We start from the raw sequence: 27,424 nt of genomic DNA, 5'->3' as shown, positions 1-27,424 counted from the left end.
CTGGACAAGGCCTAGCAGCTGTTCACCAGCTGCCTTCCATGTGGCCATCTTGCAAATTTACTCCCAGATGGTCGGACCCCTCAGCCTCCAAGGTCGTTGGGCCAGCTGCAGGGTAGTGGGCCAGCCCTTCTTTGCTCTAGTAGCCCTCAGGCAGGACTTGGAGAGGAGGAGAGAGGTGAGAAAGGAGCAGAGCTCTCTCCTCTCTCGCTCATGCTGGCTTCCACTGCCCCCCTCCCCCACCTCCCCTTCACCTGCCCTGCATTTTCCCTCCCTCTTTTGGTCTCTTAACCCTCCCCCCATCTCCATGGCGATAAAAGGGGAGGTGGGGTAGGCTGTGCCCTGTATTTTGAGTCGCTCCACAATAGCCCCTTTCTCTGGAGACACAGGGGCTGCCTGTGGAACTAATCTCCCCCTGCCCATCAGCTCACAAAGGACAGGGAAGCCCCTCCCTCAGCCAGGCCGCCCTCAGTGACCCCAAGCCCGTTTCCGGGTGCGCTTCCAGCCCTCCGGGGCCTGCAGCTGGGCCTCTCTCACGGGATCCTGCACGCAGGCGGGGTCGCCCCGGCTGACCTCCCCCGAGGACAGAGGTCAAGCCCCTTCTCGGGTCTCTGATGTGATTGGAAGGTTGCCGAGGCAGGGGGACGGGGAGGAGAGGGGGAGGGGACCTTCTCTTTTAATGTAAAATTGAAAGACTCCCTGTGCCTTCCTGTCCGTGCCTGTCTCCGTCGGGGGCTGGGTCGCCTGGCCTAGGACTCCTTAGAAATCTGGGCGTCTTAGAAATGGGTTAAACCCCTGGCAATGGAGCCTGGTCAAACCCAACCCCAGAATATTAGAATCATAAAAGTCTGGGCATGGGAAGTGGGAGAAACCGTCTAGGGCAGCAAGACTCGGCCCTGGTTTTGATTCTGGTACTTCCTTGCTGTGATGGGCTTCTAGATACCTCTGGGCCTTTCTGCGCTTATCTGCAGAGTGGGAACGATAACTCGTACCAACCTGACAGGTACTGTAGCAGGTGAGGTCATGCATGTGACATGATCTCAGCCTAATGCCTGGCTCATGGAAGGCACTCGGGGTACCATGGCTGTGACTATATTAGGCAGGAAGGAATTCCCAGGCTGAAGAATCATCTCCTTAGCTCAGGCCAGGGCATCCCCATCTCAGAGTTAAAGATGGGGAAGGCACCCCCCCCCCCAAGTGAAGAATATTCGAGGCAGGGTAGCTGGTGGGAACACAGACTGGGAAGTCAGAACGGTTGGGACTCAGTCCTACCTCCCCCACCTACCAGCTGTGACACCTCACTTTCCTCATGTCTACAATGGGGATAATAATAGTAACCACTGCATAGGGTTATTATGAAGATCCAATATGTTAACACACGTAAAGTGCTCAGAAGGGAATCTGGCTTGTTGTCCACGCGATATAAACATTACTTATGATTATTATTGATGTTATGATCATTGGGTCTCTGTGGGCCTGATTTCCAGAAGAGCGCTTATTTCAAATATTCAAAGCCTTTGTCCCTACAAGTCCCCTCTCTCTTTTCCATGTCCCATGGCATGTTCTGATTTCCGGCAAGGAATAATATATGATCTCTCTTACTTGCTTGGCTGATGAAAAAAATGCACATTCTGCCCATATAGACAGCAGCTCTAAACAAGGGACACAGCTAACCCAGAAGGGAGTAATTGGCCTCTTATAAAACAAGGCCAAGTGAAAGATAGGAGTTCAGAAAGGTCGAGGGAGGTCTGGCGGGAGCTGCCGACAGCTCTCCTAACCTGCCCGACTTATTACCGGAATCATTTCAAGGGATAATTTAATGTTCTCCCTCTGTGGCCCTGTTTGCTCCTGAAGGGAAAAATAAATAAATAAACCAACTCAACCACCCCAACCAACACATGCTTTATGAGAACATCACTTACTAGTTTTTAATGGCACCGTTATTAATATAACCATCCCGGCACCTCCCCTACATCTGATCATGGGTGAATTATGAACTGTGAATCCTGATCGCTGCTCCCATTACTGCAAACATTTCCACCCGGTCCTGACAGGAAGAGAGAACCAGACTTTCATGTGTAGGGAGAGCTCAGAGGCTGGAGCCTGGTCTGCTCCCCAACCCTGGGAGAAAATTCAGAGAGATGGGGCAGGAGAGTGAGAGAGAACTGGGTGGGGGGGGAGGGCGGGGAAGGGCAGGAAGATAGCCTGTCCGGTGTGTTGGTGGAGAAAGAGCTTGACCACATGCCTCTAGTCCTATAACTGAGCCCAACCTCTTACCATCCAGGACCTCATTTCCTTCTCCTATAAAATAGGGATTAAAAAAATTTTTTTTTAAATGTTTATTTACTTTTGAGAGAGAGACAGAGTCCAAGCAGGAGGAGGGGCAGAGAGAGAGGGAGACACAAAATCTGAAGCAGGCTCCAGCCTCTGAGCTGTCAGCACAGAGCCCGATGCGGGGCTCGAACTCACGAACCGAGAGATCATGACCTGAGCCCAAGTCGGACGCTCAACCGACTGAGCCACCCAGGCGCCCCTAAAATAGTGATTTTTAAGACTTCTTTTTCCCTTTGCCATTTTTAAGCATTGATGATGTCCCAGGCATTGTGCTAAATGCTTTATCTCATTTAACGGATACTCAGAACGAATGTATATCATACTAGTTTAGTCCCCACTTGGTCGATGAGGCAACTCGGGCACCAGATGTGCAGAAGCCCGCCTGAGGTCACACAGCTGGGATGCTGGTTTACAACCTGGATTTGTCTGACTCCAGGGCCCAAGCCTGTAACTCTTAGGCTACGCTGCCTTCCGGGGACAGTAACACCTGTCCCTCTACTAAGCAGGGTGGGGACAGTCAGATGTGTCCGCAGGAGTGAAAGGGCTCTATCAACCACACAGTGGTCTCATGGTGGTATAGAAGCATTTCCCAAAGGAAAGCAAAAGAAGAGATTGGGCTGGGGTGCACTGAGGTTAGAGCGGGGAAAGACAGCAACATCCCAAGGGGGACTGAATTTAATTTTTATTTTTTAGAGAGAGAGAGCGTGCACATGAGTAAAGGGCAGAGGGAGAGAGAGAAAATCTAGAGAATTTTTTTCTTTTAATGTTTATTTATTCTGAGAGAGAGAAAGAGAGAGCAAGTAGGAGAGGGGCAGAGAGAGAGGGCGAGAGAGAATCCCAAGCAGGCTCCGAGCTGTCGACACAGAGCCCCACATGGGGCTCAATCCCGTGACCCAGGGATCATGACCTGAGCCGAAATTGAGAGTTGGATGCTCAACCCACTGAGCTGCCCAAGCATCCCAAAGGGGACTGCATCATAGCAAAAGTTACTTTGGAAGAATGCATTATAGTTGATTTCATTTTAAAACTGTGGACAGACAATGAAAGGAAGAACACTCTGTCTGAGTCTCCCCACCCCCACCGAGGGTGTTTTTATTTTGCTCTTGCTAGGCCCTCCTCAGAGGCTCTGAGCTGAGCAGGACTCTCTCTGGTCTAGTTGAGTGGATGAGATGCGCCTTCCCCGCTATCCGGGATCCTGGCACCATGCAGAGCTGATGGCCTTGAGAAGGTGAGGCCTCCCAAAGTTGAGCTCTGGGAGTTCAGCCACAGTAGGGAGTTGGTGGAGCTGGCACGAGGGCACAGAGGTGGCCAGGGGCTGGGGAGGGTGGGGACAGACCCCCCCACATCTTTTCTGGCCTGACCCGGGTTTGCTGGCCACAAGGGACAGCCTCAGGCCCAGGCTGGCTGCTGGGTACTTGGTATTCTGCTCAGGCCCTTGCGTCCTGCCTCCCGGCTCCCTGCCGGTGGGGCCTCCTCCCCCGGCCCAGCCTGGGCCATGCATTATCCTCGCAAGATTGAGGACCTAATGGAGGCGATCAGCACCCGGGGGAGCCACTCCATCCAGGCTCTGGAAGGAGGGCAGAACAGTGCTAGCTGGCTCCTCTACCTACCCTGAGATTGGGGTGCGCTTGGATGGGGGGGGGTGCTTGGAACTGAGGAGGGGCTCCCTGCAACCCCTCCCAAGGGCTCTGGACAACTTCAGTCCAGGAGGTGACATTGCAACAATCTTTCTCTTCCTCTCCATGGGATACCCTCAGTATCTGAGGTCCTCGTGGGGAGACCCCAGGCACTATCAGCTTTCTTGAAGCACTTTCTGCTGGCTTTGGGAAGGGCAGGCTCCCACCTTCACCCCACCCCCGCCCCTGCCTGCCAGCTGGCCAGCGTTGGGGCCAGCCCTCCATTGCCCATTGTTCCTGGCTCTCCTCCCACGGTGGGAGGTGGGGGGCTGAGCCTGGTCCCCCCACCCCCCCAGGTCGGGCGCGCAGGGCAGCCCCTCCCCCTTCCAGGCTTCAAAGGCCCAGAGGGACTAACCCTTGCCACTGTGGGGCCTCCTCTCTGGGAGCAGTGGGGGGATGGGGGGACAGCTGCCCCCAAAGCAGCATTCAGCAGCTTCCTGGGAGTGAGTAGAGCAGGCCAGGGGGTGATCATGAGCATGTAGGAGGTCAAATGCAGGGAGGTCCTGAGGCAGACGGCCTGGGAAAAAGCCGGGGGATGGATGGGAAGCTGCAAAGGTGATGTAATAACGCCAGCAGTGCATTCCTACCGAGAGCAGTCAGCCCTTCCCGAACACTCACGGCGGGCCCGGTGCTGTGTTTTCCACTCGCTGTCTAATTTCATCCTCTTGGGAGCCAGTACTTCTAGAGAGATATTGCACAGAAGGAGAAAATCAGGCTCAGAGAGGTTGGGTAACTTACCTGGGCTCACACAGGAAGGATCTGAACCTATTTGGACCCACATTGTCTGAGTCTGGAACCTTGCCCCTAACCACAGTGCCAGGCCACTGTAACAGGCAGCCGGGAGGAAAACAAAATGAGTGATGGGCACCCCCTCCAAAACACTCACCTGACTTCATGCACATCACCAGGATAATGTGTTTCCTGCCAAGGAACACCCAGGGATCCCAGGGGTAAATGTTTTCACTGAGCCCACATACACAGTGGGTTTTTATATACTATATTCTTTATACTATAGGGATTTTTTTTTCCTCCTCTTTCCAGCCCTGCCCCCACCCCCACTCCGCACCCCCCCCCCCGAACCCTGGACTTTTTACTCTTCTTCTTCCCAAGCTAACATTCTCTCCTCCTACCATCTGCTCCCAAGATGACAGACCCTGCCTACCTTGCTTCCCTAGGGATGGAGGAGTCCAGGACTCATCCCTCCCCCAGGTGCTATAATTTGAGGGGCTGCCGAGCTGGAATGGACCCAGGGCCTCCCCAGGCTGCCCTCCTGCCACTGTGAGTTGGCTGGCCTCTGCCCTCTGCCCTCTTCTGCCATTAACCCTGTCACCTGCCGGACATCAGCCCCCGGGCCCGGTCTGTCATCCGTGGCCAAAGATGGATGGGGGGCGGCTGGGAAGCATAAGTGGCGACCCCTTAATGAGATCTGGCGGGGGAGGACTGGGCTGTATCAGGGAGCAGCAGGGCCAGGCTGGCAATAATGGCCCTTGTTGAGCGTGACCCATTTTCTTTCTGTGGAGGGGAAGACAGTGGTGTGAGAAGCCGCAGGACAGGCTTGGGGGCCATAGGATTATGTTGCCACCCACCTCCCTCTACCCTCCCTCCCCTCCACTGGCAAACCAGACTGGAGCAGGAAGAGCTGGGCAGAGGTTAGAGGGGAAAAAGATGACCCCCACCCCTCATTCCTTCTCCTTGGCACTGTGACCCCAGCTCCTTGGGAAGAAGCACAGTGACAGAGAATCTCTAGGAAACAGGAGACCGGCTGCCAAGGCAGTCCCAGGAGACTTCGGGGTCTCCTATCCATGTGCAGAGAAATCGGAGGGAGGGAGCCTCTGCGGGGTGTTGTCTATATAGTGGGGAGCATCTTCAGAAGTGCAAGGAGAAGGTTCTTCGGAAGCAGGAAAAAGAGTGGGATGCAGGAGTAGGGGGAAAACATTATTGGACAGTTGCCTACACATTCCTCCCTAGTGGTTCATAGGATTTTAAAAGGAAGAGATGCTAGAAAGCATCAGCTTTAACCTTTCATTATACAGATGGGGAAACTGATGCCTAGGGAGGGAAAGAGGCCCACCCAGTTGGTGGCAGAGCCAGAGCTAGGATCCGGGGCTCTAGAAGATCAAGCTCCCTTACTTGACATCCACCTCACTCTCTCCTTGCTTCTTACCCAGGAAGAGAATAGAAGAGCTGCTAAAATAATCATTCTTGGACTTGTCTGAAAGGGCTTGTTTTTTCCCAGTTCCTTCCTGCTCCCCCCTCAACGACATAGATGGCATCGTCCAAGGAAGGGCTTGCAGCAGGTCTGGGAGACAGACCCGGGGAGGGCAAGGTAGGGTGCCTCCTGAGATCCGAGCCAGGAATGGGGAACGATTCACTCCCTGGGGATGAGAATGAGGTCGGTGGAAAATAGGGCTCTTTGAGTTTGAGTTTAAAGCTTTATGATTTGGGGTGAGTTTTTTATTTCTGCCCCCACGAAGAGGAAGGAGAAGCACCAAGTAGGTGCCCGCAAAGGTTGGCTTCAAGACCCTCTGACCTTTATCTGGACATATCTGCTGCCACTCTATCCCCGGAGCCGTGGCCTCGGCTCTGTCTGTGATGATTTTTGGTTTCCCCTCTCCCCCAGCTGCCTAGGGCAGGTTGAGCAGGATTGATACAGTGTGGCATCCAGAGGTTGGGTGTCAGGAGGACACTGGTCCTGGCTAACTGTGTGACCCTCAGCCGTTCTTTTAGTCTTTCTGGGCCTCAGTTGCCTTATATATTATTTATTTATTTATTTATTTATTTATTTATTTATTTATTTTTAAACGTTTATTTATTTTTGAGACGGAGACAGAGCATGAACGGGGGAGGGTCAGAGACAGAGGGAGACACAGAATCCAAAACAACATTTGCCTTATATTTTAAAGGCAGTGCTAGGGGCGCTTAAGTGGCTCAGTTGGTTGAGCGTCCCACTCTTGATTTTGGCTCAAGTCATGATCTCTCGGGTTCATAGGTTCGAGCCGCGCATCAGGCTCTGCGCTGTCAGCGCAAAACCTGCTTGGGATTCTCTCCCTCCCTCTCTGCCCCTCCCCCGCGTGTGTGCACGCAACATACGCATGTGCTCTCTCTCTCTCTCTCTCTCAAAATAGATTAAATTTTTTAAAAAGACAGTGCTAGACGGTGGTCTGCATACTTCTTTTATTTTTTTTTAAGCAAACCTTTTGCCCAACGTGGGGGTCAAACTCATGACCCCGAGATCAAGAGTTGCATGCTCTACTAATTGAGCCAGCCAGGCTCCCCTCTTCACACTTCTTTTCTTTTCTTTTCTTTTCTTTTCTTTTCTTTTCTTTTATTATTATTTAAAACATTTTTAACAACAGGTGTAATTACGAAAACATGGAACCCTTCACGAATTTGCCTGTCATCCTTGCACAGGGGCCGGGCTAATCTTCTCTGTGTCCTTCCAATTTTAGTATATGTGCTGCCGAAGCAAGCACCCTTCACACTTATTTTATTTTATTTTATTAAAAAAAATTTTTTTTTTAACGTTTATTTATTTTTGAGACAGAGCATGAATGGGGGAGGGTCAGAGAGAGGGAGACACAGAATCCGAAACAGGCTCCAGGCTCTGAGCTGTCAGCACAGAGCCCGACGCAGGGCTTGAACTTGAGGACCGCAAGATCATGACCTGAGCCGAAGTCAGCCACTTAACCGACGGAGCCACCCAGGCGCCCCAACACTTCTTTTAAAAAGAAGGACCAGCACCAGATCTGCCGAGGGCTTCCAAGAGCTTTTGATGTGCATTTCCCAACTTTGCCTCAGGTGACTTCCAGTTGGTAGTTTGAAATAGGGCTTTGGTGGGAGTATTGGCACCACAGAAATTGGCAAATGTGCCAAATCGGGACTTCACAACCACCCACAGGCCGCTGTTCCATTTTACCAGCACACCACAGACCAGAACTCCAACATGCGGTATAAAAACAGAAAAAGAGCAGAACTGGCTTTGGTTGAAGCAGGAGAGCCCCCTCCCCAGCAGGCTTTGCCCAAATCCGGGACTTGAAAACTGTCATACCAGGAGAAGCCTGAGATTTGCTCCAGCTCTCAGTTCTGCGGGTCTCAATAATAGGCCACAGAGGATACAGAAGGGAAATGCACAACAATAAAGAGGCTTGGGTTTTACAGCTGCATTCGGCCTTGTGGCAAGTCAGCTTTGAGGGGCCAGGAAGCGACTCTGGGAGAAGCTTGATCCTGCAGGCCCCCGAGGCCTTGTGGTGGCCTCGGGCATTCAGGAGAAGTCTTACACCTGCAGGTGTCTGAGAGGCAGGAGGAGCATGAGACTGCCTGGGGGTGGGGGTGGGAGGCATGCCACCCATCTCCTCTCCTGACCTCCCCAACCCCGACCTCCTGGGTGAAGGGATGTGACTTGGGTCCATTCAGGCACGGAGAGAGCTGGAGCCTTCTTGGGGAAGCCCAGTGGACTTCATCAATATGTGGTGGGGAGGATACCAAACAAGAGAGGCCGAGACCAGAAATCAAAGGCAGGGCTCAGCCCTCAGCTCCAGCGGTCCCTGACCTTGACAACTTCTGTATTTCAGTAATGTTTTGTGGGATGGGACTGCTAAACCAGGGTTAAAATCATATTCATTTTCAATTTGGTCTTTTCAACAGGGAACGTAGAGGGTGGTCACCAGGGATCATAACCTCATTCAGCTAGGAGTGAAAGGACCCACTCAGCAAAGCAGGTTTCACTCCTACATTTGCCCAGGTTCTGTGAAGAATATAGAAGTCAATATTCCCAAAGCTTGCTTTCTTTCAGGTTTATTAGAATCAGCCAGACTGATTCATTCTTGCGGAGGGGGCGGAGGGGGGAGCAACACGCAGAAGGAAAGAAAAACAAATATTTGCAGCTGAGAGAAAGCTGACATTTAATTGAGCTGTTTCTAAATCTGTCAATCACTAGAATTACTAGGAAGATTTTAAAAATACAGTGTCTTCCCCGGCCCCTAAATTTACAGATTTAAAAATCTCCGATGGTGGGGGTGGGGTTCTGGTGTTTGGGAGCCATTACATTCACTCTCCTGGCCGCCCACAGTGGAGACAGAGGCCATCAATTCGACTTTGTCTCCTTTCTTTTTAAATATATGTATTTATGGGGGCGCCTGGGTGGCTCGGTCAGTTAAGCGTCGGACTTCGGCCCAGGTCATGATCTCACAGTCCGTGAGTTCGAGCCCCGCGTCGGGCTCTGTGCTGCCTGCTCAGAGTCTGGAGCCTGCTTCAGATTCTGTGTCTCCCTCTCTCTCTGCCCCTCCCCTGTTCATGCTCTGTCTCTCTCTGTCTCAAAAATAAATAAACGTTTAAAAAAATTAAAAAACATATGTATTTATGTATGTGTTTATTTTTAAGTAATCTCTATGCCCAACGGGGGGCTCCAACTCATGACCCAAGATCAGGAGTCACATGCCCTTCCAACTGAGCCAGCCAGATGCCCCTGACTTTGTCTTCTTTCTATATCTAAAAAAGATATCCTATGGTTAACTAGCTAGAAGTTAAACAAAATTTTTGAAAACAGAAAATAAAAATAAAAGAGATTTCCCTCATTCTCCCTTAGCAAATATAGGAAGAGTTTTAAAAAGTTCCTCCCTGCAGCCAGCCTAACTCCCTGCTGCATTTCTAACGCTCTCATCTGCATAACTTTACTGCTGGCTTTCAGAGTTTGCCTCCATGCTGAGTGTTCTGGGCTTATTTCTTCATTCTGCAAGAAAGGATTCAGTACCTACCAATCGCCAGGTCCTACAGGAGGTGTTGGGGAGATTGCGGGGAGTGAAATAGACAGGGTCCTTGGCCTTTGCCTTTCAGCCTTGGGAGGGAATCAGAAATAAACTAGCAACGTGCGGATGCTGGGAGAGGGGAGACAGGGTGAGGGTTAGCGTCCTGAAGAGAGGAGGGCACGGCTGTGGCCTCAGGATCGTCTGGGGAAGGAGGATGGGAGGGCAGGGATCATAGTTCCTGGCCGAGAGAACAGCATATGTGGGGCTCAAGTTAAACAGCAGAGCGGACCTCCAAGAACCAAGTGGAAATCCATACAGCTGGGCATTGTGCTTCCTGAACCTTTCTGTCATTTCTATGGCCCTTCCCAGAAACCCCTCTAAGCTCCTCCATGACGCTCTGGGCCCTGAGGAGCGAGGAGCCCACAGCAAGACAAAGAACTTTTGTCTGATCAGCTGAGCTATAATGAGACAATGATCCCCAGGACCCTTATTTATGCATCCAGCATGGAGCTTTACTGATGTAAGAGCAGCACCGGATTACTGACTCACAGTCAGCCATGCATTTTACAAGAATTCCGCAATGTCTGTCTTGGATTTTATTTCTGCCTAACTTCCCTTTCAGCTTTCTTTTTAAAAGCCTCGCCTCTTTGCTGTCTTTGTACTTATCTCTTTCTGAAGTGGAACAAGTCGAGAATATGCGGGTTTCGGGGAAATCTGCTGTCCCCAGGGTCCTTCTCCAATGAAATGCAGGTCAAACTGAGATTTGGAGTTGAAAGCCGATTAGTGTAAACGTTCACATCTTAGAGAGTCTAACTAATCTGCCCATCAAGGCTGCTGATCCCATCCTGTCTTATTTGCTGCTGGGGGGTTATGTGTGGCGGGGGGGAGGCGAGGACGGGTGCAGAGTCAGCGCCAGTGATGTGCCAGGCAGAATGGAATCTTTGCACGGTGGCTCCTTGAAAGGGAGGGTAGCAGGGAGGGGGCAGATGCTGAGAGGCTCATGGGAGCCGTGCCAACAGATGGGTCTGCCTGGGTCCCTGACTAAACCAACTAACCCTTCCCGAGCCAATCCGGATGCGGGGCCAGAACTCATTATTCTTCCCTGGGATCCCGAGTGACGCAATAGGGGCCACGAAGGAATTCACTGGTCAATGCTAGTTGGGTGGGTGGGGAGTCCGGAGGTTAGGAAGGGGCAGGCACGGGGGGGGGGGGGGGGGGGGGGGGCGGGGGGTTGCTTGGATTAAGCCCATGGGAGCTGAGCCAGCCGGGCAGGGAGGAATGATTGCTTTGGCATTCTCCTGCAGTTACCAGGCCTCCCCGCCTGCCAGGCTGCTGGTGTGCAGAGCCCAGCCCCCTCCCCAAAGAGCCCCTGAGAGGGGCCAAGAGAGGGGGGAAGGCCACCCGTGGCCTTGTGAGGCTGAAGCACAAGCTCCTTCCTCAGCTGCCAGGGAAGAATTTAATTACCAATTAAAGCCCCCTCCATCTGTTTCGGGCCTGCCAGAGAGCTCTCTCTACCCTTTAATTACATCTCTGACAACAATTTAACTCAATTAGCTGGTAAACACAGCAGAATGCAGGCAACCCAGGGCACCCTCTTGTCCCTGCCATCTGTCTGTCCGTCTTATGCTTTCCCCACTCGCTCTCAGTCTGTCTGTCCTGCCCCTGCTTCCCCCTCTCCTTTTGGCCACCCCCTCACTTTGCTCTTTTCCTTCTCTCTTCCCCAACACCTCTTGTCTGTCTCACACCAGCTGGGTTCCATCCCCCCCCCACTTTGTCATGCCACCTTCCTTTCCCATCTGCTGTCTGTCTGTCTGTCCCTATCCCTCTGTTCTGTCTCGTTCCGTCCATTCCGTCCTTCTCCGCAGGCCGGTCTCCAGGGAGCCCACCTGTTCCCTTCCTTCTTCCAGGCTTCTTTCCTGCATTTAACCGAACCCACCCCTTCAACGTGTCTTCTTGGAGTCGCCTCCTTGGTTTGTCTCCCTAACCTTTACCATCTCCTTTTGTTTCGTCCACGGAGCTCAGACAAATGTGAGTCCGAGGAATAAGAGCTACCATGTTCTGAGGCTGTCTTTTGCCAGTCCCTGGCTGAGAGCTTTATGTATTTTGTTTTGTTGAATCTTCGCAAAAATTCTATGAAGTAGGTATCATACTCCCCACTTTGCAAGTGGAATAATTGATGCTTTGCGGGATTTTGCAACTCGCGTGGGATCGCAGGAGGGGAGCAGCTTTGCAGACACCAGAGAGGGCCTGAGTATTTGGGGAGAGGCTCTGTGTTGCCCAGATGAAGGGCAGAGCAATGGGTCCCCAGATAACAGTGGATGGAAATTAGGGATGACTTTTGAGAATCTAACCTCTATTTCTGCTGGAGGGAGGCTTCCCGATTCTAGTTTGCCGCAGTGTTGAAGAAGTTTCTCAGTCCCCCGAGAAAGTAAAAATAAATAAATAAGTAAATAAATAAATAGGACCCCAAGGAGTAGGAGAAGAGAAAAACAAGTAGGCTATAATTATCCTAGCAACCCTCCCCTGGAATGAGAGCAGGAGGGCGGTAGAGAAGGGCAGCCTGATCCGTCTTGTGGACAGGCAGGGACACGATGGAGACCCCAGGTCAGCCAGGTAGTCACATGGCCGTGGCTCAGGCAGACCCCAGCCAGATAAAACTCATCTGCTTTCTTCTCCCGTCCTTCCTCGGCTGACTAATCATTCTTCCCGTGATCAGAACAGAAAAGAATTGGGGGTGGGGGGGAGACTACAGCAGAGAGGGGGAGGCTACTTCTTATCTCTATTTTCTACCTTCCTTTGGTTTTAAGATTTGTACTGGGGCGCCTGGGTGGCGCAGTCGGTTAAGCGTCCGACTTCAGCCAGGTCACGATCTCGCGGTCCGTGAGTTCGAGCCCCGCGTCAGGCTCTGGGCTGATGGCTCAGAGCCTGGAGTCTGTTTCCGATTCTGTGTCTCCCTCTCTCTCTGCCCCTCCCCCGTTCATGCTCTGTCTCTCTCTATCCCAAAAATAAATAAACGTTGAAAAAAAAATTAAAAAAAAAAAAAAGATTTGTAGTCCTTCCCCAGAAGTTAGTTTCACTGGGGGTTTAGAACCCATACACCTTCACTCAGCTTTCTCCCACCTTAAGCAGGAGTGCTGGGATCCCAACTAAATTCCTCAAGTGCAGGAATTGTGCTCTGAAAGAAATGCCAAATATGGGCCGCGGTCAGCATGGGTAGGGAGACTGCTACATCACCTAGAATTTTCATCATTAGTAATCTGTCAAGGGGAGTCCTATTCTGCAGGTAGATACGGAAAGTTCTAGGCTGAGGCAACCAAGGGGCAGAGAAGAGAAGCAGAGAGCACTCCAAAGGAGGTTCCTTGTTCAGACTTCCCAAGCCTTATGAAAGTACTGGGTTTGTGAGCAGTTTCTGTAAACATGATCTAATAAAGACCACAGAGTAATGAGGCTAGTGGGTTTTTTGTTTGTTTGTTTGTTCTAAACAGACACATGATTGCCTAGAATTTCAGAGTTCAAGGGACCAGAGAGGTCTATTCAATCCAGGGTCCTTCCCGCTGCAAGAATTCTTATTGCAGTAGCCTTGAAAATGTCTTTCTGGGGGCGCCTGGGTGGCGCAGTCGGTTAAGCGTCCGACTTCAGCCAGGTCACGATCTCGCACTCCGTGAGTTCGAGCCCCGCGTCAGGCTCTGGGCTGATGGCTCGGAGCCTGGAGCCTGTTTCCGATTCTGTGTCTCCCTCTCTCTCTGCCCCTCCCCCGTTCATGCTCTGTCTCTCTCTCTGTCCCAAAAATAAAATAAAAAACGTTGGAAAAAAAAAAAAAAAAGAAAGAAAATGTCTTTCTTTGAATACTTCCTGTGACAGGGAACTCACTATCTCACTACGTGTCCCCTTTCTATATTCAGACTGGTTTAATGTTTAGAAAATTATTTCTCATATTGTCTCCCCATAATTCCCATCCTTCTGTCCTTATTTTCACCTTGTGAAGTGATGGAGAATGTGTAAACTTTCTCCCCAGTTCCAGATGCTAATCGAATGTCTAGAAGGCAGCTAATAGGAACCTCGGAGAGTTTAGCCGTCCCTAGTTCCTTCAGCCATTCCTCAAATGCTCTCATTTCAAAATCTCGCTGTTCTCGGGGCGCCTGGGTGGCGCAGTCAGTTAAGTGTCCAACTTCAGCCAGGTCACGATCTCGTGGTCCGTGAGTTCGAGCCCCGCGTCGGGCTCTGGGCTGATGGCTCAGAGCCTGGAGCCTGTTTCCGATTCTGTGTCTCCCTCTCTCTCTGCCCCTCCCCCATTCATGCTCTGTCTCTCTCTGTCCCAAAAATAAATAAACGTTGAAAAAAAAAATTTAAAAAAAAAATCTCACTGTTCTCTTTCGTTATGCCTCTTTGCATTAGCAATGTCTTTCTTTATACATACTGCCCCAGGCCTAAAAGGAATGCTCTAGATGAAGTCCAATGGGCAGAGGACAGAGAAAGACTATCACCTCTCTTGTTCTAGAGACTGTACTTTTATTAATGCAGCTCTGAATCTATAATTTTTTTTTATGGCAACCACAGATCATAGTAGCCTCTATCAGCCTATGGAGGTTACAGTCAACCAAACGTATTTCTTTGGGTACATGCCACCGTTAGGCCATGTCCTCCTCATCCCTACTGAATTATTAATGCTTTTAGTGACAAATAGGAAACATATCAGTTAACCCTTTTAAATTTCATCTCATGCAACTTAATTGAACACAGATGGAGCATTATCATGTCTCACTGTGGTCAATTTGGGCCAATGTTCCCATCCTACCAAGGTCTTAGATCCTGAGCCCTTCACCCAAATATCAACCAGCTCTGTATCATCCCCAGGTCTGATTGACCTTGGCTTCCTTCCATGTCTTCATCCAACCCTCCATAAAGTGTCAAAGAGTACTGTGCCTTGGGGTGCCTGGGTGGCTCAGTCAGTTAAGCATCTGACTCTTGATTTCCATCTAGGTCATGATCTCATGTGAGACTGACCCCGCGTTGTGCTCTGTGCTGACAGTGTGGAGCCTGCTTGGGATTCTCTCTCTCTTCCTCTCTCTCTGCCTCTCCCCTGCTCACACTCTCTCTCAAAATAAATAAATAAACAAACATAAAAAAAAAAAAGAATCCTGTGCCTCCTGAGAGGACTATTTTGAAAGAATCAATGTCTAAATGAGTCTCTCTCCTTCAAATGGAGGCCATAGTTGGGGTGTTGTTTTTTTTTAATAACTTTCAACTTTGATAAATTTCAAACTCAGAAGAATATCAAAAATAGTACAAAGAACTCCCATATGCCCTTTACCCAGACTCATTCACTGTTTACATTTACCTGTTTGCTTTATCCTTCTCTATCCACATGTGTACTTATGTATTTTTTTCCCTGACCTTTTTGAAATTTGGAGACATAATGTCCCTTTAGTATTCAGTTCCTAAAAGGCATTCTCTCGCACAAATAACTTCAGCATGATGATCAAAACCCAGAAATTGAACACGGCTGCAAGACCACTATGTAACTCACAGTCCATATTCAAATTCCATCAACTTTCCCAGTAATGTCCTTTATAACTATTCCCATCCCCACCTTCCTCCACCTCCAGTCCGGGCTCTGATCCAGAATCATACATGGCATTCAGTAGTCAAGCTCTTTAGTAGGAGGCGATGGCTTTATTTCAACACTTTGCTAAAAGCAGTTTGGAAACTTTTTTGAAAAACACCAGCCTACGAAAAACAGTGAAACCATCCCACCTCCCCAGGATGAAGATCGAATACCACCGAGGACAGCAAAACAAATGTGCCGCAGACTCTGCAGGTACTTCCCATGAAGCCTTCGCCAATGTTTTGCGCCATGGAAACATTTGGAACAAGTGCAGCCACCTGATGAGGTAACTTTGGAGGGAATATCCTCAAAGACAGGCAGGACGCCTAGGGCATTTGCTTCTAAATTTGCCTCAATTCATGATAGTCAAACTGCACACCATCTTAGAGTTTCAGTTCCTGGAGAACAGAGACAGGATGATGGGCACACCCTTCTTGGTTCATTTGTTGAAGCGTCCGGCTGCTGGGGCTAAGCCCGGGCTTAGTCCCCCAAAAGGGCTATTTATACTTGCCAGAAGATGAACCTTTGCCCTCTAAGGTCAGTCACGAGGGAGGAAGGGAGGCAAACGAAGATGTACGGGGCTATCAATTCCCAACAACTCAAAACATGTGTCAGGCTGATGGAGGGTGGATAATGTCGACTTTCCACCAGGCTGTGCGGTGGTCGGCTCAACGCAGGCTCCAACTAGAACTCAAGTCAGTGATGACCAGTGTTTCTGTAGATCGTCTCCCTCGTGCTAGGTTCAAAGCCTTAGATTAGAGCCCAGTATATAATTGCTTCCCTTTCTCCCTCTCTTCCTCACATCAGTGAGGCACCAAACCTTTTCACGCATCTCACACTAATTCTTTCCTCTCCGTTCTGGTCCAGGTCCTACTTTGCTGGCCCCCTGGGCTCCAGTCTCTCTTCTATCAATTCATTCTATGTATGTACTACCACTAGATTAAGTTTCCCTTTAAAAATCTCTATCTGTCTATCTATCTATCATTAATTTCTCCATGTCTATATTCAATACTCCTTAAGGTTCCACGTCCGTCTCTCGCCCCATCTCTCATGGGGATCAGGTCCCCATGGCTCCTTTGGGGGAGGGGTGCCTGGCTCCAAGTCCTGCAACCCTTCCCTCTCGCCTGAGTACTGAAAGCATTTGGCATCCATGCTACTTATTTGGCACTTGGCGGATGATGACTCCTTAGATAATTTTTAACGTTAACGCACCTACTCTTTCTTGTAAGAAAGACTGTAAACCCTTCAAGAGCAGATACCATGTTTATGCTTCTTCCCATCTTGTATTTTTTTTTCCTGTCTAACTTTATTTATTTATTTTTTTCCCATCTTGTATTTAATGTAATGCCATGTATATAGTTGGAGCACTACGCCTGTTCAGTGCTGGTGATCATGGGATTTGTTTGAAAAGGATTTTTTTTTAATTTTATTTTTTAACTTTTATTTATTTTTGAGACAGAGAGAGACAGAGCATGAACCGGGGAGGAGCAGAGAGAGAGGGAGACACAGAATCCGAAACAGGCTCCAGGCTCTGAGCTGTCAGCACAGAGCCCGACGCGGGGCTCGAACTCACAGACCGTGAGATCATGACCTGAGCCGAAGTGGGACGCCCAACCGACCAAGCCACCCAGGCGCCCCTGAAAAGGATTTATAACCGAGAAATAATAACAGCCAACATGTATTGAGCACATAACCATTAGACACAATGCCATACACTTGGACTAAATCAGTTGTTTCTTCCACAACCCAGTGATCTAGGGATATTATAATCCCCGTTTTACCGATAAGGAAACCGAGGCTCAGAAAGGCTAAGGAATTTGCCCATGATCATCCACCTAGGGAGTGGAAAAGCCAGGACTCGACCCAAATGGTCTGAATCCAGAGTCCCTGCCCTGAACCACCCTGCTATGGCTGTGGAGAGGACATTCCACCCACCCCAAGACTTTAAATAATAATAATTGTGATGCTGATGATAGTAAATAATATTTTTCTAAGGAAAATAGGGTTCTGGTCTGCTCAAGCAGCTTTTCCAATGTTTAATAACTTCATTCTCGCAAAGCACTTGGGAAGGAAATATAAATTCAATCCCTTTTTGTATGAGAAGATAAAATGAGCCGCAAAATAACATTCGAATTTTGCCTGGTCTTTAAAGGGCTACTTTCTTCTTTTCACTTTGTGTTTTGGCAAGGGATAGTAATGAGGAAGCCTCTAACCTCAGAACCGTCTAAGTCTACAGACCGTCTCCTGTGTTTCTGAATCCCAGGCCTGGCCAGGAATCTGTAATTTTCGGCCTCCACCACGGCCAACGCCACTCCCCATTTCCTAGTGAGCTGGGGCTTAGGGGAATTTGGTGAGGATGGCAGAAAAAGGGTCGGGTTGTGTTTTCTCCTAATCGAGGTCAAGTTTGGGGTTCCAGTGGGGCCCAAAGTCCCCCCATGCCTCCAGAAAAGAACACACAGAAAACAGGAAACATTGTATGTGTTCAGTCTGTGTTCACAGAAGACATCTTAGCAAGGCAGACCCTATCACAGCCAGCTGATGTCACCAAGACAGGAGGGGAAGATGGAAGAAAGAAACAATGGAAGAAGAGACAAAGGGAGGGAAAATAGAGCAAAAAGTGAAGAGTAGAAATACGGTGGGGGAGGGGGTGGAGAGCAAAGGGAAAAGCAGAGGACAGAAAGAGGGACAATTCGAAGCCATCATCTTTTGCCCACTTCCCTTCCCCCATCCCTACCCCCACGGGTGAAAGCCTCTCGCCCCTCCCTGTTATCCAGAGGGGGACACAGATCCTCAACCTCCGACTTCCGGTGCTGTCTCCCCGGGCCCAAAGGTTGCAAACGGGGGAGGCTTGTAAACAGTGTGCACTATTTCCCTCCGGTTTCCTCAGGAGCTGCCCTGTTCCCGGGGCCATTCCTTTCCCTGCAGCCCTCGGGGAGCTCCATCCCCGCAGACCCCAGCCAGGCTCCAGCCTCCCCCCTCTCCCCCGTTCCCCCAGCTCTCTGGAGGGGCTCGCGTCTCCCCGATGCGCTCCGGTCTCTGTCTGAGCCATCCATCAAGGGTGGCAGGCTGAGGGAAACATGAAAAAGAGCCTATTTGGCTATTAACATCCCCTCCCGCTTTGTTGTCTCTCTCCTCCCCACTCCCCTTCCAGCCCCCCACCCCACCCCTCCCCTTCCCCTTTCGCGGGAGACAAAACCAGACTGACAGGCTGAAGACTCAAACATTAATCAAACTGCGCTCCGGAACAACCTTTCCCTCGCATTAATAAATACATTTGCGGCCCCTCATTGGACAGTTGGCCTAATTTGTTTCTTTTTTGCGGGGAGGGGGGAGCAGCCGCGCCCGCGCCCCCTGGCTCCCAGCAGCCCCGTGCAAAGCAGATGTTCCGCCGCGGACGCGGAGCTGCGCCGAGCCGCGCGCCCCGGAGGCCGCGGTTGTCATGACGACGGCCGGGCCGCCTGCTGTCGCCGAGCACGCTGTCTCGCCCGCTCAGTGATTACCTCCATCTCCGCAGCGTTCGCCATACGGCCCGGCTTCTAATCAGATCCCCTCCCCTCCCCCGCCTCCCGGCGGCCCAGCGGAGCCCACCCTCCTCCGCCCAGCGCACTGCCCCTCCAGCTCCCACAGCCTGGGGACCGGTGAGAAGGGCGGCGGGCGCATCCTTGATGGCCCCGAGGAAAGCGGAGTGGGAGAGACACCCTGCACTCGCTGCTTGGGGATGACTGGCCCCAGTTGGGAAGAGATTCTGTGCACCTGAAGCCACCTTTGGTGGCCCTGGACACCCCCCATTCCTCCCACCCCCAGCGGCCCAGCCCCCAGTACTGTCCCCTGGAGGCTCTTCCTCCCCCCCCCCCCCCCCCCCACTTCTTGGTTATGTTGAGGCAGGTCACCTGAGGTCCCCAAGAGAGGTAAGCCAGGCAACCCTAGTTCCCCTTCCACCTGGGCAGGACTCTTCCATTGTGATTCTGAAAATGCTAGAAATGGTTTCTTCTGCACAGACTGGGGGGGTAAGGTGGGCTCCTGGAGCAGAGCATTTGTCCAAGCCAGGCCCCTTGTGCTAAAACCCAGTGTTTTCTCAGACTAAGGGAGGAGTGGAGAGACACAGGTCTGGTACTCAAATGATGCAGCCTGGCCTGACTTTGGCCCGTGGTTGGTTGCTTTGACCCCCTAGCCATCCCACACACCGAATGCTTCTCATTCCCCCAGGCCGAGGGGTTTTGTTTATAGGTGATCTCACATGCACTCCCAGCGGGCAGCCTTGCAAGCGATGTACTGGGTTCTTTCTCCAGGCTTGCTAGTGGGCAAGGGGCAGTTGTAAGGCCTCAGGGCCTTGGGAACCTGGAAGTCTTGCTCCCACCCAAGTACTAACCAGGCCAGACCCTGCTTGGCTTCCGAGACCAGACTCTGGAGGTCTTTCTATGGAAAAAGGAGAATCCTTTCCTTTAGACTCTGAAGCTTCATTACAAGACCCAAACATCCCTTTCCAAACATCTCTGGCTTCAGGAGAAACAGGGTAATAACAGAGGCCACAGACAAAAGAGGACAGAGGGGCGAGGGGTGAGGCCAGCCTGGAAGCAGAGCAAAACATGTGGGAGAGTGTTGCGAGGCTGTTGGTGCCGATTCCACATTCCAGGCTAATGCACGAGCCAGGAAGTCCCAAGGTGGTTGGAGCAAAAAGCAATCTGGTTTAGAGGGAGGGACCCCCTCGGAGTGATGAGGAGAAAAGTTCTCCTCCGCACCAGGAACAGCTTACATAAACACTCCCACAGCATCCAATGCCCGCCTCCTCCCATGTTTGCCTGCAGAGTCCCGGAGCAGTATCAGCCAATGAGAAGAAATGCTACTCTGGGCTCTTTCTCCCGAGTCTACTAAGAATCCTCATGTTAGAGCTGCAAGGGCCTTCCGAGATCTAAACCAATCCTTCATGTTACGGATGACAAAACAGAGACTCAGAGAGGGACCATAACTGGCCCAAGATCCCCTCCCTAGCAGATAGTGGGACCTCGCTTTGCTCTCTGCTGGGGTGGCTGCTGGTGCCCCGCCCTTTCCTCTCCCAGAGGCAACTGACTGGGAAACTGGTTTCCAAGAGGCACAGGCAGAATCCCAAAAATTTCAGGCCTTTTTAGCCGGGTCGTCACTCTGTCTGCAGAAGACCTGTCACCTGAAGGCAACGCCACTGGAGTGACAGCTCCCATTGGCCCTGGCCAGCCTAAGGCCTCTCTGGGGGGGTGGGGGGGGGTGGGGAAGGAGCTTTGGTGGGGCCTCCGTCAGTCGATTGTCTGCAGCTCTGTCTTTGTCTGTCTGTCACTCAGAAGTGAACCGCTGGGGGGAGAGGTCAGACTGGTTGGTGGAGAGGGAGAAAGAGGCCTGTCCCTGTCAGTGAGGGGTAGGGAAGAAGGCAGGAGGATGGTACAGATTCTTCAGTCTCTTCACCAACCCCACCCCCACCCCGCAACTCCTCAGCTCCCCTAGGGAATTCCAAGCTTTGCTCATTTCAGGACCAGGATAGCAACTGCCCACAAAGACCCTTCTCTTCCTGCCCTGTGAAATCTCGGGTCACCATTGGAGATCTACTCGCTTACCCTGCCGTGTCTGGAAGAAGGGGCTGCCAAGGAGTCTGACTCAAACCTCCTAGAAAGGGGGTTCATTGTGCCCCCCCATTCCACATCACCACCTCTTTGACTCCACTCCGGTGCTTGTCGGTCTCTCTGCCCTGCCTGCCTCCTCAGATTCCCCAGGCTCCCCCATCCCCCCACTGCAATCCCACACAAATCCATCCCCTGAGAGCCCCTGTTTTCAGGCTGCCCCAGCTTCTCCTGTACACTGCGCATCTCCCCAGATTGTGCGGTTTCCAGTCTCCCCTTGCTCCCCCTGCACACGAATCCACCTCCCCAGCCTCAACAGTTTTCAGGCTTCTCAGTCTCTGCCCCCCCTGTACACGAACTGTTTCCCCAGATCCTGCTGTTTCCAGGTTCCCCCATGTTTCCCCGGTATACAAATTGGCCTCCCTGGGTTCGGCAGTTTCCAGAACCCCCTTGCTCTCTCACTAGGCAGTTCCATCTCCCCAGATTCAGCTGTTTTCAGGCTCCCCTCATTTGCCCTGTACACGGATACCTCTCCCAGGTTCTGCTGTTTCCAGGCTCCCCTATTTCCCTTGTACACGGATCAGCCTCTAGCTTATGTTGATCCCAGCTGCCTAAGGGATTCAGCAGGTTTAAGGAGAGTGGAAGGAAGAGGTGAGTCAGGAAGAGGAGAAGGAGTAAGACTGCCATCAGGGAAGCTCCTTATTTCTCTTGCGACCTAGAGCCCTAAGCAGCTTGCATACAGCAGTCTCTGGGCCTCTGGCTCAACAAATAGATCCCTTGAGCCGGTCTGCCCTGGGACACCCCAATTCCCTCCTTCCTGCTGCTGCCCAGCCTCTGAGCTTTAAGTTGAGCATCCCCTGGGGGGCCCCCATCTTGGAGGGGGTGCTCATGATGCGCGCAGGAGGCAGGCAGGAACCCTCCTAAGTCCTGGGCTATCTCTCAGCCCAGCCTCCTGGTCTCTCCCCTGCTCCCCCCTGCCCCCATGCCTTCCCAGCTCCTTTTTGTCTCTTTCCTACCTGCTGCACCTCAGCTCCTCTCGGTGCATTCAGGTAGAACTTCAAGAAGACCCCAAATGCACCCCCTCAGAACAAAAGAGGTACAGACCTAGAGACCCCCGCTTTTTTTTTTCCTTTTAGTTGTTTTCCAGGATGGAGCGGTATTAATTTCACGTCCTGGAAATTCCTTCTGTGCCTAGACTACCATCCTGGCACGCTTCTCCAGGCTTTGTAAACACTTGTTCTGTCCTTGGTGCACAAAAGCAGCCTTCCTGCCTTCTAATCCTTGTTGGGGTTTGGGCTAGAAGGGGCGGTGCGAGGCACAGTGCTCCACAAGGTTTTCCAGGATTCTTACCTTCTCTGATTTGTTTCGGTATTGCCCCCAGTTTCTAATGGACCCTAGGGAAGTGTGTTTTGTTCTCCCTCTCCCTCCTGCACTCACATCCCCACCTACCCACCCATCAGCCTAATCCCAGCCATTCTGACTCTCCACCTGGCTGGTTCCAGCAAATATTCCGGGTTCACAGGGAACACATAGGAATGGCAGGCCCACGGAGTCCAGGAGATTGTCCTAACAGAAGAGAGATCTTTCTTCCAAGTGAAGCTCGCACCGTGGTTCAAGACCTCACTGCTTGTGCTCCCAAGACCACAGTAGCTTTAGTTTTCCCCAGCTGTCAGTGGGGTGAATCACCCCACAGCCCAGGGAGTGCAAATAAAATTACATATGCAGAGGAAACAAAATTCTTTTACCTAACATGGCAAATAGGAGTTGTTCACATAAGTCTTGTTAGAAGAAATCTATGTGAGAAGCTTTATATATATTCATATATATGCTGAATATATATTCTTCTTCCTCTGTTTGAAAATAAATGCAGTGGGGGGGGGCACCCATTTATTAATTTCATTATTTAAAAATTTCTGTTGGAGTTGCCGTACCTGGAAACCATACAAACTACTTATACACACTTGTCAATTAACATGTAGTCTTCAAATGGATGATTTTTTTCATTTGTTAAGGTTTATTTATTTTATTTTTATTTTTTTTAATTTTTAAAAATGTTTTTATTTATTTTTGAGACAAATCATTTTTTTTTAAGCTTTATTTACTTTTGAGAGAGAGAGAGAGACAGAGAGTGAGCGAGGGAAGAACAGAGAGAGAGGGAGACACAGATTCCGAAGCAGGCTTCAGGCTCCGAGCTGTCAGCACAGAGCCCGCCGCGGGGCTCGAACCCACGAACCACGAGATCATGACTGCAGCGGCAGTAGGATGCTTAACCGACTGAGCCACCCAGGCGCCCCCTCAAATGGATGAATTTTAATGTGTGTAAATCATACCTCAAACAATCTGATTGAAAACATGCAAGGAAAGATGTGGATTGGGATTTTGAGTCAAGAGCCCTATTTTTGTTTTTTTTGTTTTTTTTTTTTTCAACGTTTATTTATTTTTTTTGGGACAGAGAGAGACAGAGCATGAACGGGGGAGGGGCAGAGAGAGAGGGAGACACAGAATCGGAAACAGGCTCCAGGCTCTGAGCCATCAGCCCAGAGCCCGACGCGGGGCTCGAACTCACGGAGTGCGAGATCGCGACCTGGCTGAAGTCGGACGCTTAACCGACTACGCCACCCGGGCGCCCCTGTTTTTTTTTTTTTTTAATTGCCCAGGAAGGCAGTCCTTGTTGTGGCAAGTCTATTTGTTAAGTGTTAGATTCCAATGTTCTGCCGAAAGCAGGGGGCAGCCGGGCAGAGAGAGGTGAGCAGGGTTTCGGGAAACCTGTCACCTGTTAGCTCTGTGACACTGAAGAAATCACCCTTTCAGCTCCCCTTCCCTCGTCTGAGGGTCTCTAGCTTGCTCTCCCACAACCACCCAATTTCCTTTTTCTACCACAGAGTATAAACTCAGTTCAGTGCCCAGAGCCCCTCAGCCCTCTTGCCCAATCTTCAGCTACCCTAAGGAGTGGGGCCGAGTCTCCAGTGTTGAAAGGGAGATCTGGTTTTCTTGACAGTGTATTTATCAGAGTCCCTGTTTTCTCAGTGCAATTGTCCCTGGTTCCTAGGGTCCCTCCCCCCATCCTTTCCATCAAGATGCTCAGGCCTCTCTCTCGTGAGATGCCCCCCAACCTCAAGCTTCTGTTCAGTTATCTAGGGATCTCTAGGAACGGACTCCAGTGCTCAGCACTGCGGGATGACTGCCGCTGGGTAGGTGGTGAAGCCCCCTAGATCTGGTTCCTGCAGGCTTTCACTGTCCCATCCCGATCGCAGCCGGGCAAGAAAGAAGTGGGCCTTGTCTTACAGCACCATCTTCTGGGCAGACCTGTGAGAGGCAGCCATTCAGAAAAGGTGGAGATAATTTTTGGTCTCAGAAGTTTTCAAAATCTCATCTGCTTCCCATAACCAAGTTCTGAATTCTGGACTTTCCCAGTCACCTCTTAGGAGAGAACGTTCCAGGAGGCTCCTCCCAGCCTTTTGAACACAGGGCTGGACCCTCTGGAGTGGTAGGGATGATTCCTAACCCACCGGCCCCAAAGCGGCTGAGGCCAGTCTCTTCCAGTCATTCTGTCAGTGAAACCCTGTCTCTGCTTAATCTGCCCCATACGTCCCCAACAGACCCACCTCAGTAACCCCTGTCAGTCACTAAGGAGCTGTTGCCTGGGGGTGGGCGCCTCCATGACTTTCAGAATTTTCTTCTTTCCTCAAGTTTTTCTGGATGAGGGCTCACTGCAGCCAGGAGAATAAGATACATATTTCAATGCCTTAAAAATCAGGTGAGGTGTCTGCATAAAAAGAAAATGTGGGTCTGGTCGAACGGAATCAGGTTCTCTCTCTCTTTTTTTTTTTTTTCAGTATGTATGTGCGTGTATGTGTGTGTGTGTGTGTGTGTGTGTGTGTGTGTGTGTGTTTTCAGACTGGGAGTAGGTGAGGATGATAAGAGAGTACCAAACATATAAGCTACACTGTGAATTTATTACTGCTTAACACACATTTTAGGACCTAAATATCCAAATCATTGTCCCTAACGAAGTGGTCCCTTTGGAAGCTCTGTTTTGGAATGATAACCTGGAATTATCTGAATTAATTCAAAAGCACCAACTCAAATTCCGAATCAAACTCTGAATGGAACTCTGATTTCTGCAAGCTGTTTGGTGAGATCCTCAGCCTCAGTGGGTGGCGCTGTTTTAAGTAAAGAATAAGAAGTGGGTGTAGTGAAAACGATTGCCTTCTGTGAGTCATACACTGACCCTAAATTCTTGCCTCTTCAATCCACATTTCACATTGCTCAAAGAGTCTTGCTCAGAACACAGAGTTGCTATCACTTAACTGCTTGAAAAAATCTTCAGTGGCTCCCTATAGCCTTCGGAGTATAAGCCAGGCTCCTTGGCTCTGTGGGCAAAAAGCAACGGGCAACGGAGTCAGACCAGTATGGGCTTAAATCTCACCTCTGTGCCATGAGGCAAATTATCCAAACACTCAGGTCCCTCAGATGTGAAAAGAAGGCTAACGGTATCTGCCTTGTTTGGGTGTTTTGAGAACCATACTGTTTCTGGGGTGGACAGAATAGTGGTAAACTCAGCATGTGGTCATTACTCTTCAGCACATGGCATTCAACCCTCACCTCCATCCAGGAGCCACCTGTCTAGGCAGAAGTCTCCTGTCTCAACACATCCCAGTCCTCCTCACAGAGGTGCATATACCCATTCCAGCTACCTTTACCCGCAAGTCTTTTTTTTTTTTTTTTTTAATTTTTTTTTTCAACGTTTATTTATTTTTGGGACAGAGAGAGACATAGCATGAACGGGGGAGGGGCAGAGAGAGAGGGAGACACAGACTCAGAAACAGGCTCCAGGCTCTGAGCTATCAGCCCAGAGCCCGACGCGGGGCTCGAACTCACGGACCGCGAGATCGTGACCTGGCTGAAGTCGGACGCTTAACCGACTGCGCCACCCAGGCGCCCCTACCCGCAAGTCTTTAGCCAAAGATTCTCTGCCTTCTGCTTTGCAGATAATATTGTTCCCTTTGTAGTGTCTCTTTCCCTGACTTCTTTCGACAGAACAAAGCATGGTGTAACACACCATCTCCTCTGTCAATATTTACAATTTCTGCAAATTACAAATACGTAACTTTGTTCCCAGTCAGATCAGGAGCTGTGTCTTGCAATTCTTCTTAGAAGCTCCCACCACCCTCCAGCAAGGTGACCTGCTCAGAACAGACAGTTAGCAAATGCCTGTTGAAAAGAATTCTCTCCAAACGAAAGTGAATTTATTATTATTATTATTATTATTATTTTGCATCAGTACTGCTTTTCTTACCAAAGGGTCTACCTTGGGGAACGCCACTCATCTACCTACAGAGGATAAAGTCCACATGTACCTCACAACGGCTCTCGTTTCTTTGGATCCTCATCTGCGATATTTTCCAGTTTTAGTATTTAGTATTTACAGATGTCAAAACCATTTTCTACTTTTACCCCTCCACCCCTACCCCACTGCCAAGTCTGGAGTCTATCACTTGCAAATCAGTTTCCCTCTCTTCTTTGCCTAGTACCTGGCTCATGGCAAACACTCAAACACTTGAATGAATGAATGAATGAATATAATGCACGAATATTGTTAAATGAAGGAGACCCTATCTAGAGGGAAAGGGAGGCCTGTAGGTTTGTGCCAACCCTGTTTTGGGTAAAAAATTTCAACTTTGCCTACATCAGGTTCTGGAGTTAAAGGGGTATTTACTGGAAATTCAGAGGTAAGATCTCTCTCTCTCTCTCTCTCTCTCTCTCTCTATCTCTCTGGTTTCTAAGGTAGATTGAGGGCAGAAAGTCTGAGCTTAGGCGGGTCTCTAGTTCATCCCCCGCCTGGTTGGCTCCTCCTTAGCGGATCTGGGCCTCCCAGCAAAGATATCCTCTGTTCCGCGACGGTCCAGCCAACGGGGAGCCATCCATCACTGTCTTGACGCAAGCCAATCCGACCAGCTCTGCCTTCCTGCCAGCCAATGGCCAGAAAGCTGGGGGCGCGCGTAGAGGGAACTGGAGCCACCAGCTCTGGGTGGCGTAAAGGGACCCCGAAGGCCTGGCGGTACCATGTCCCTAGCCCGGTTTAGGTGCGGCGAGTGTTCCTCCTGCGAGCAGAGTCCTGGGGCCAGTGCTTCTGTGTGCGCCCTCTTGTCTGGACCCAAGCCAGACAGTCTCGGTTTCTGACTTGCCCCGGTGCCCATTCTGCAGGAGAAAGGGAGTGCCCTGAAGTCCCCTTCCCCTTATCCACTCGAGAGACCCGCTGGGTCGCCCAAGAGGGCGAAGGGGAGGGGGAAGCAGAAAGACGGGGAGGGCCCCTGGGGATGAGAACAGACTGGAAGACCAGGCTTCCGCGGCCGCTCCCGCCGGGAACCGCCGGCCGCCCTTCCCGAAACCCGGTCCCCGGCAGACGGCGCCCCCGCCTGCCGGGTGCTGCGCGCTCCCCTCTGCGGCGGCCGGCTCCGGCCCGGGGCAGCGCTGAGGCGA

At 50.8% G+C, this 27,424-nt stretch overlaps 1 long non-coding RNA gene and 1 other non-coding gene across 2 annotated transcripts; one reads left to right on the top strand and one right to left on the bottom strand.

The window, feature by feature from the left end:
* Window positions 1-7,373: 7,373 nt before the first annotated feature.
* On the bottom strand, window positions 7,374-7,480 carry LOC147574312 (U6 spliceosomal RNA). Its single transcript, XR_015244423.1, has one exon. It is a non-coding gene; the product is annotated as a U6 spliceosomal RNA (small nuclear RNA).
* Window positions 7,481-10,236: 2,756 nt separating this feature from the next.
* Window positions 10,237-17,100, top strand: LOC147574311 (uncharacterized). The gene is made up of 3 exons (XR_015243727.1): window positions 10,237-10,301; window positions 15,478-15,642; window positions 16,816-17,100. It is a non-coding gene; the product is annotated as an uncharacterized LOC147574311 (long non-coding RNA).
* The last annotated feature ends 10,324 nt before the right edge of the window (window positions 17,101-27,424 follow it).

The sequence above is a fragment of the Puma concolor genome, chromosome E1 (assembly GCF_028749965.1).
Source record: "Puma concolor isolate L17-30 chromosome E1, mPumCon1.1.hap2, whole genome shotgun sequence".
NCBI classification, from domain to species: domain Eukaryota; kingdom Metazoa; phylum Chordata; class Mammalia; order Carnivora; family Felidae; genus Puma; species Puma concolor.
Note: the sequence above shows the minus strand (reverse complement) of the source record. Positions and strands in the feature narration are given on the sequence as shown.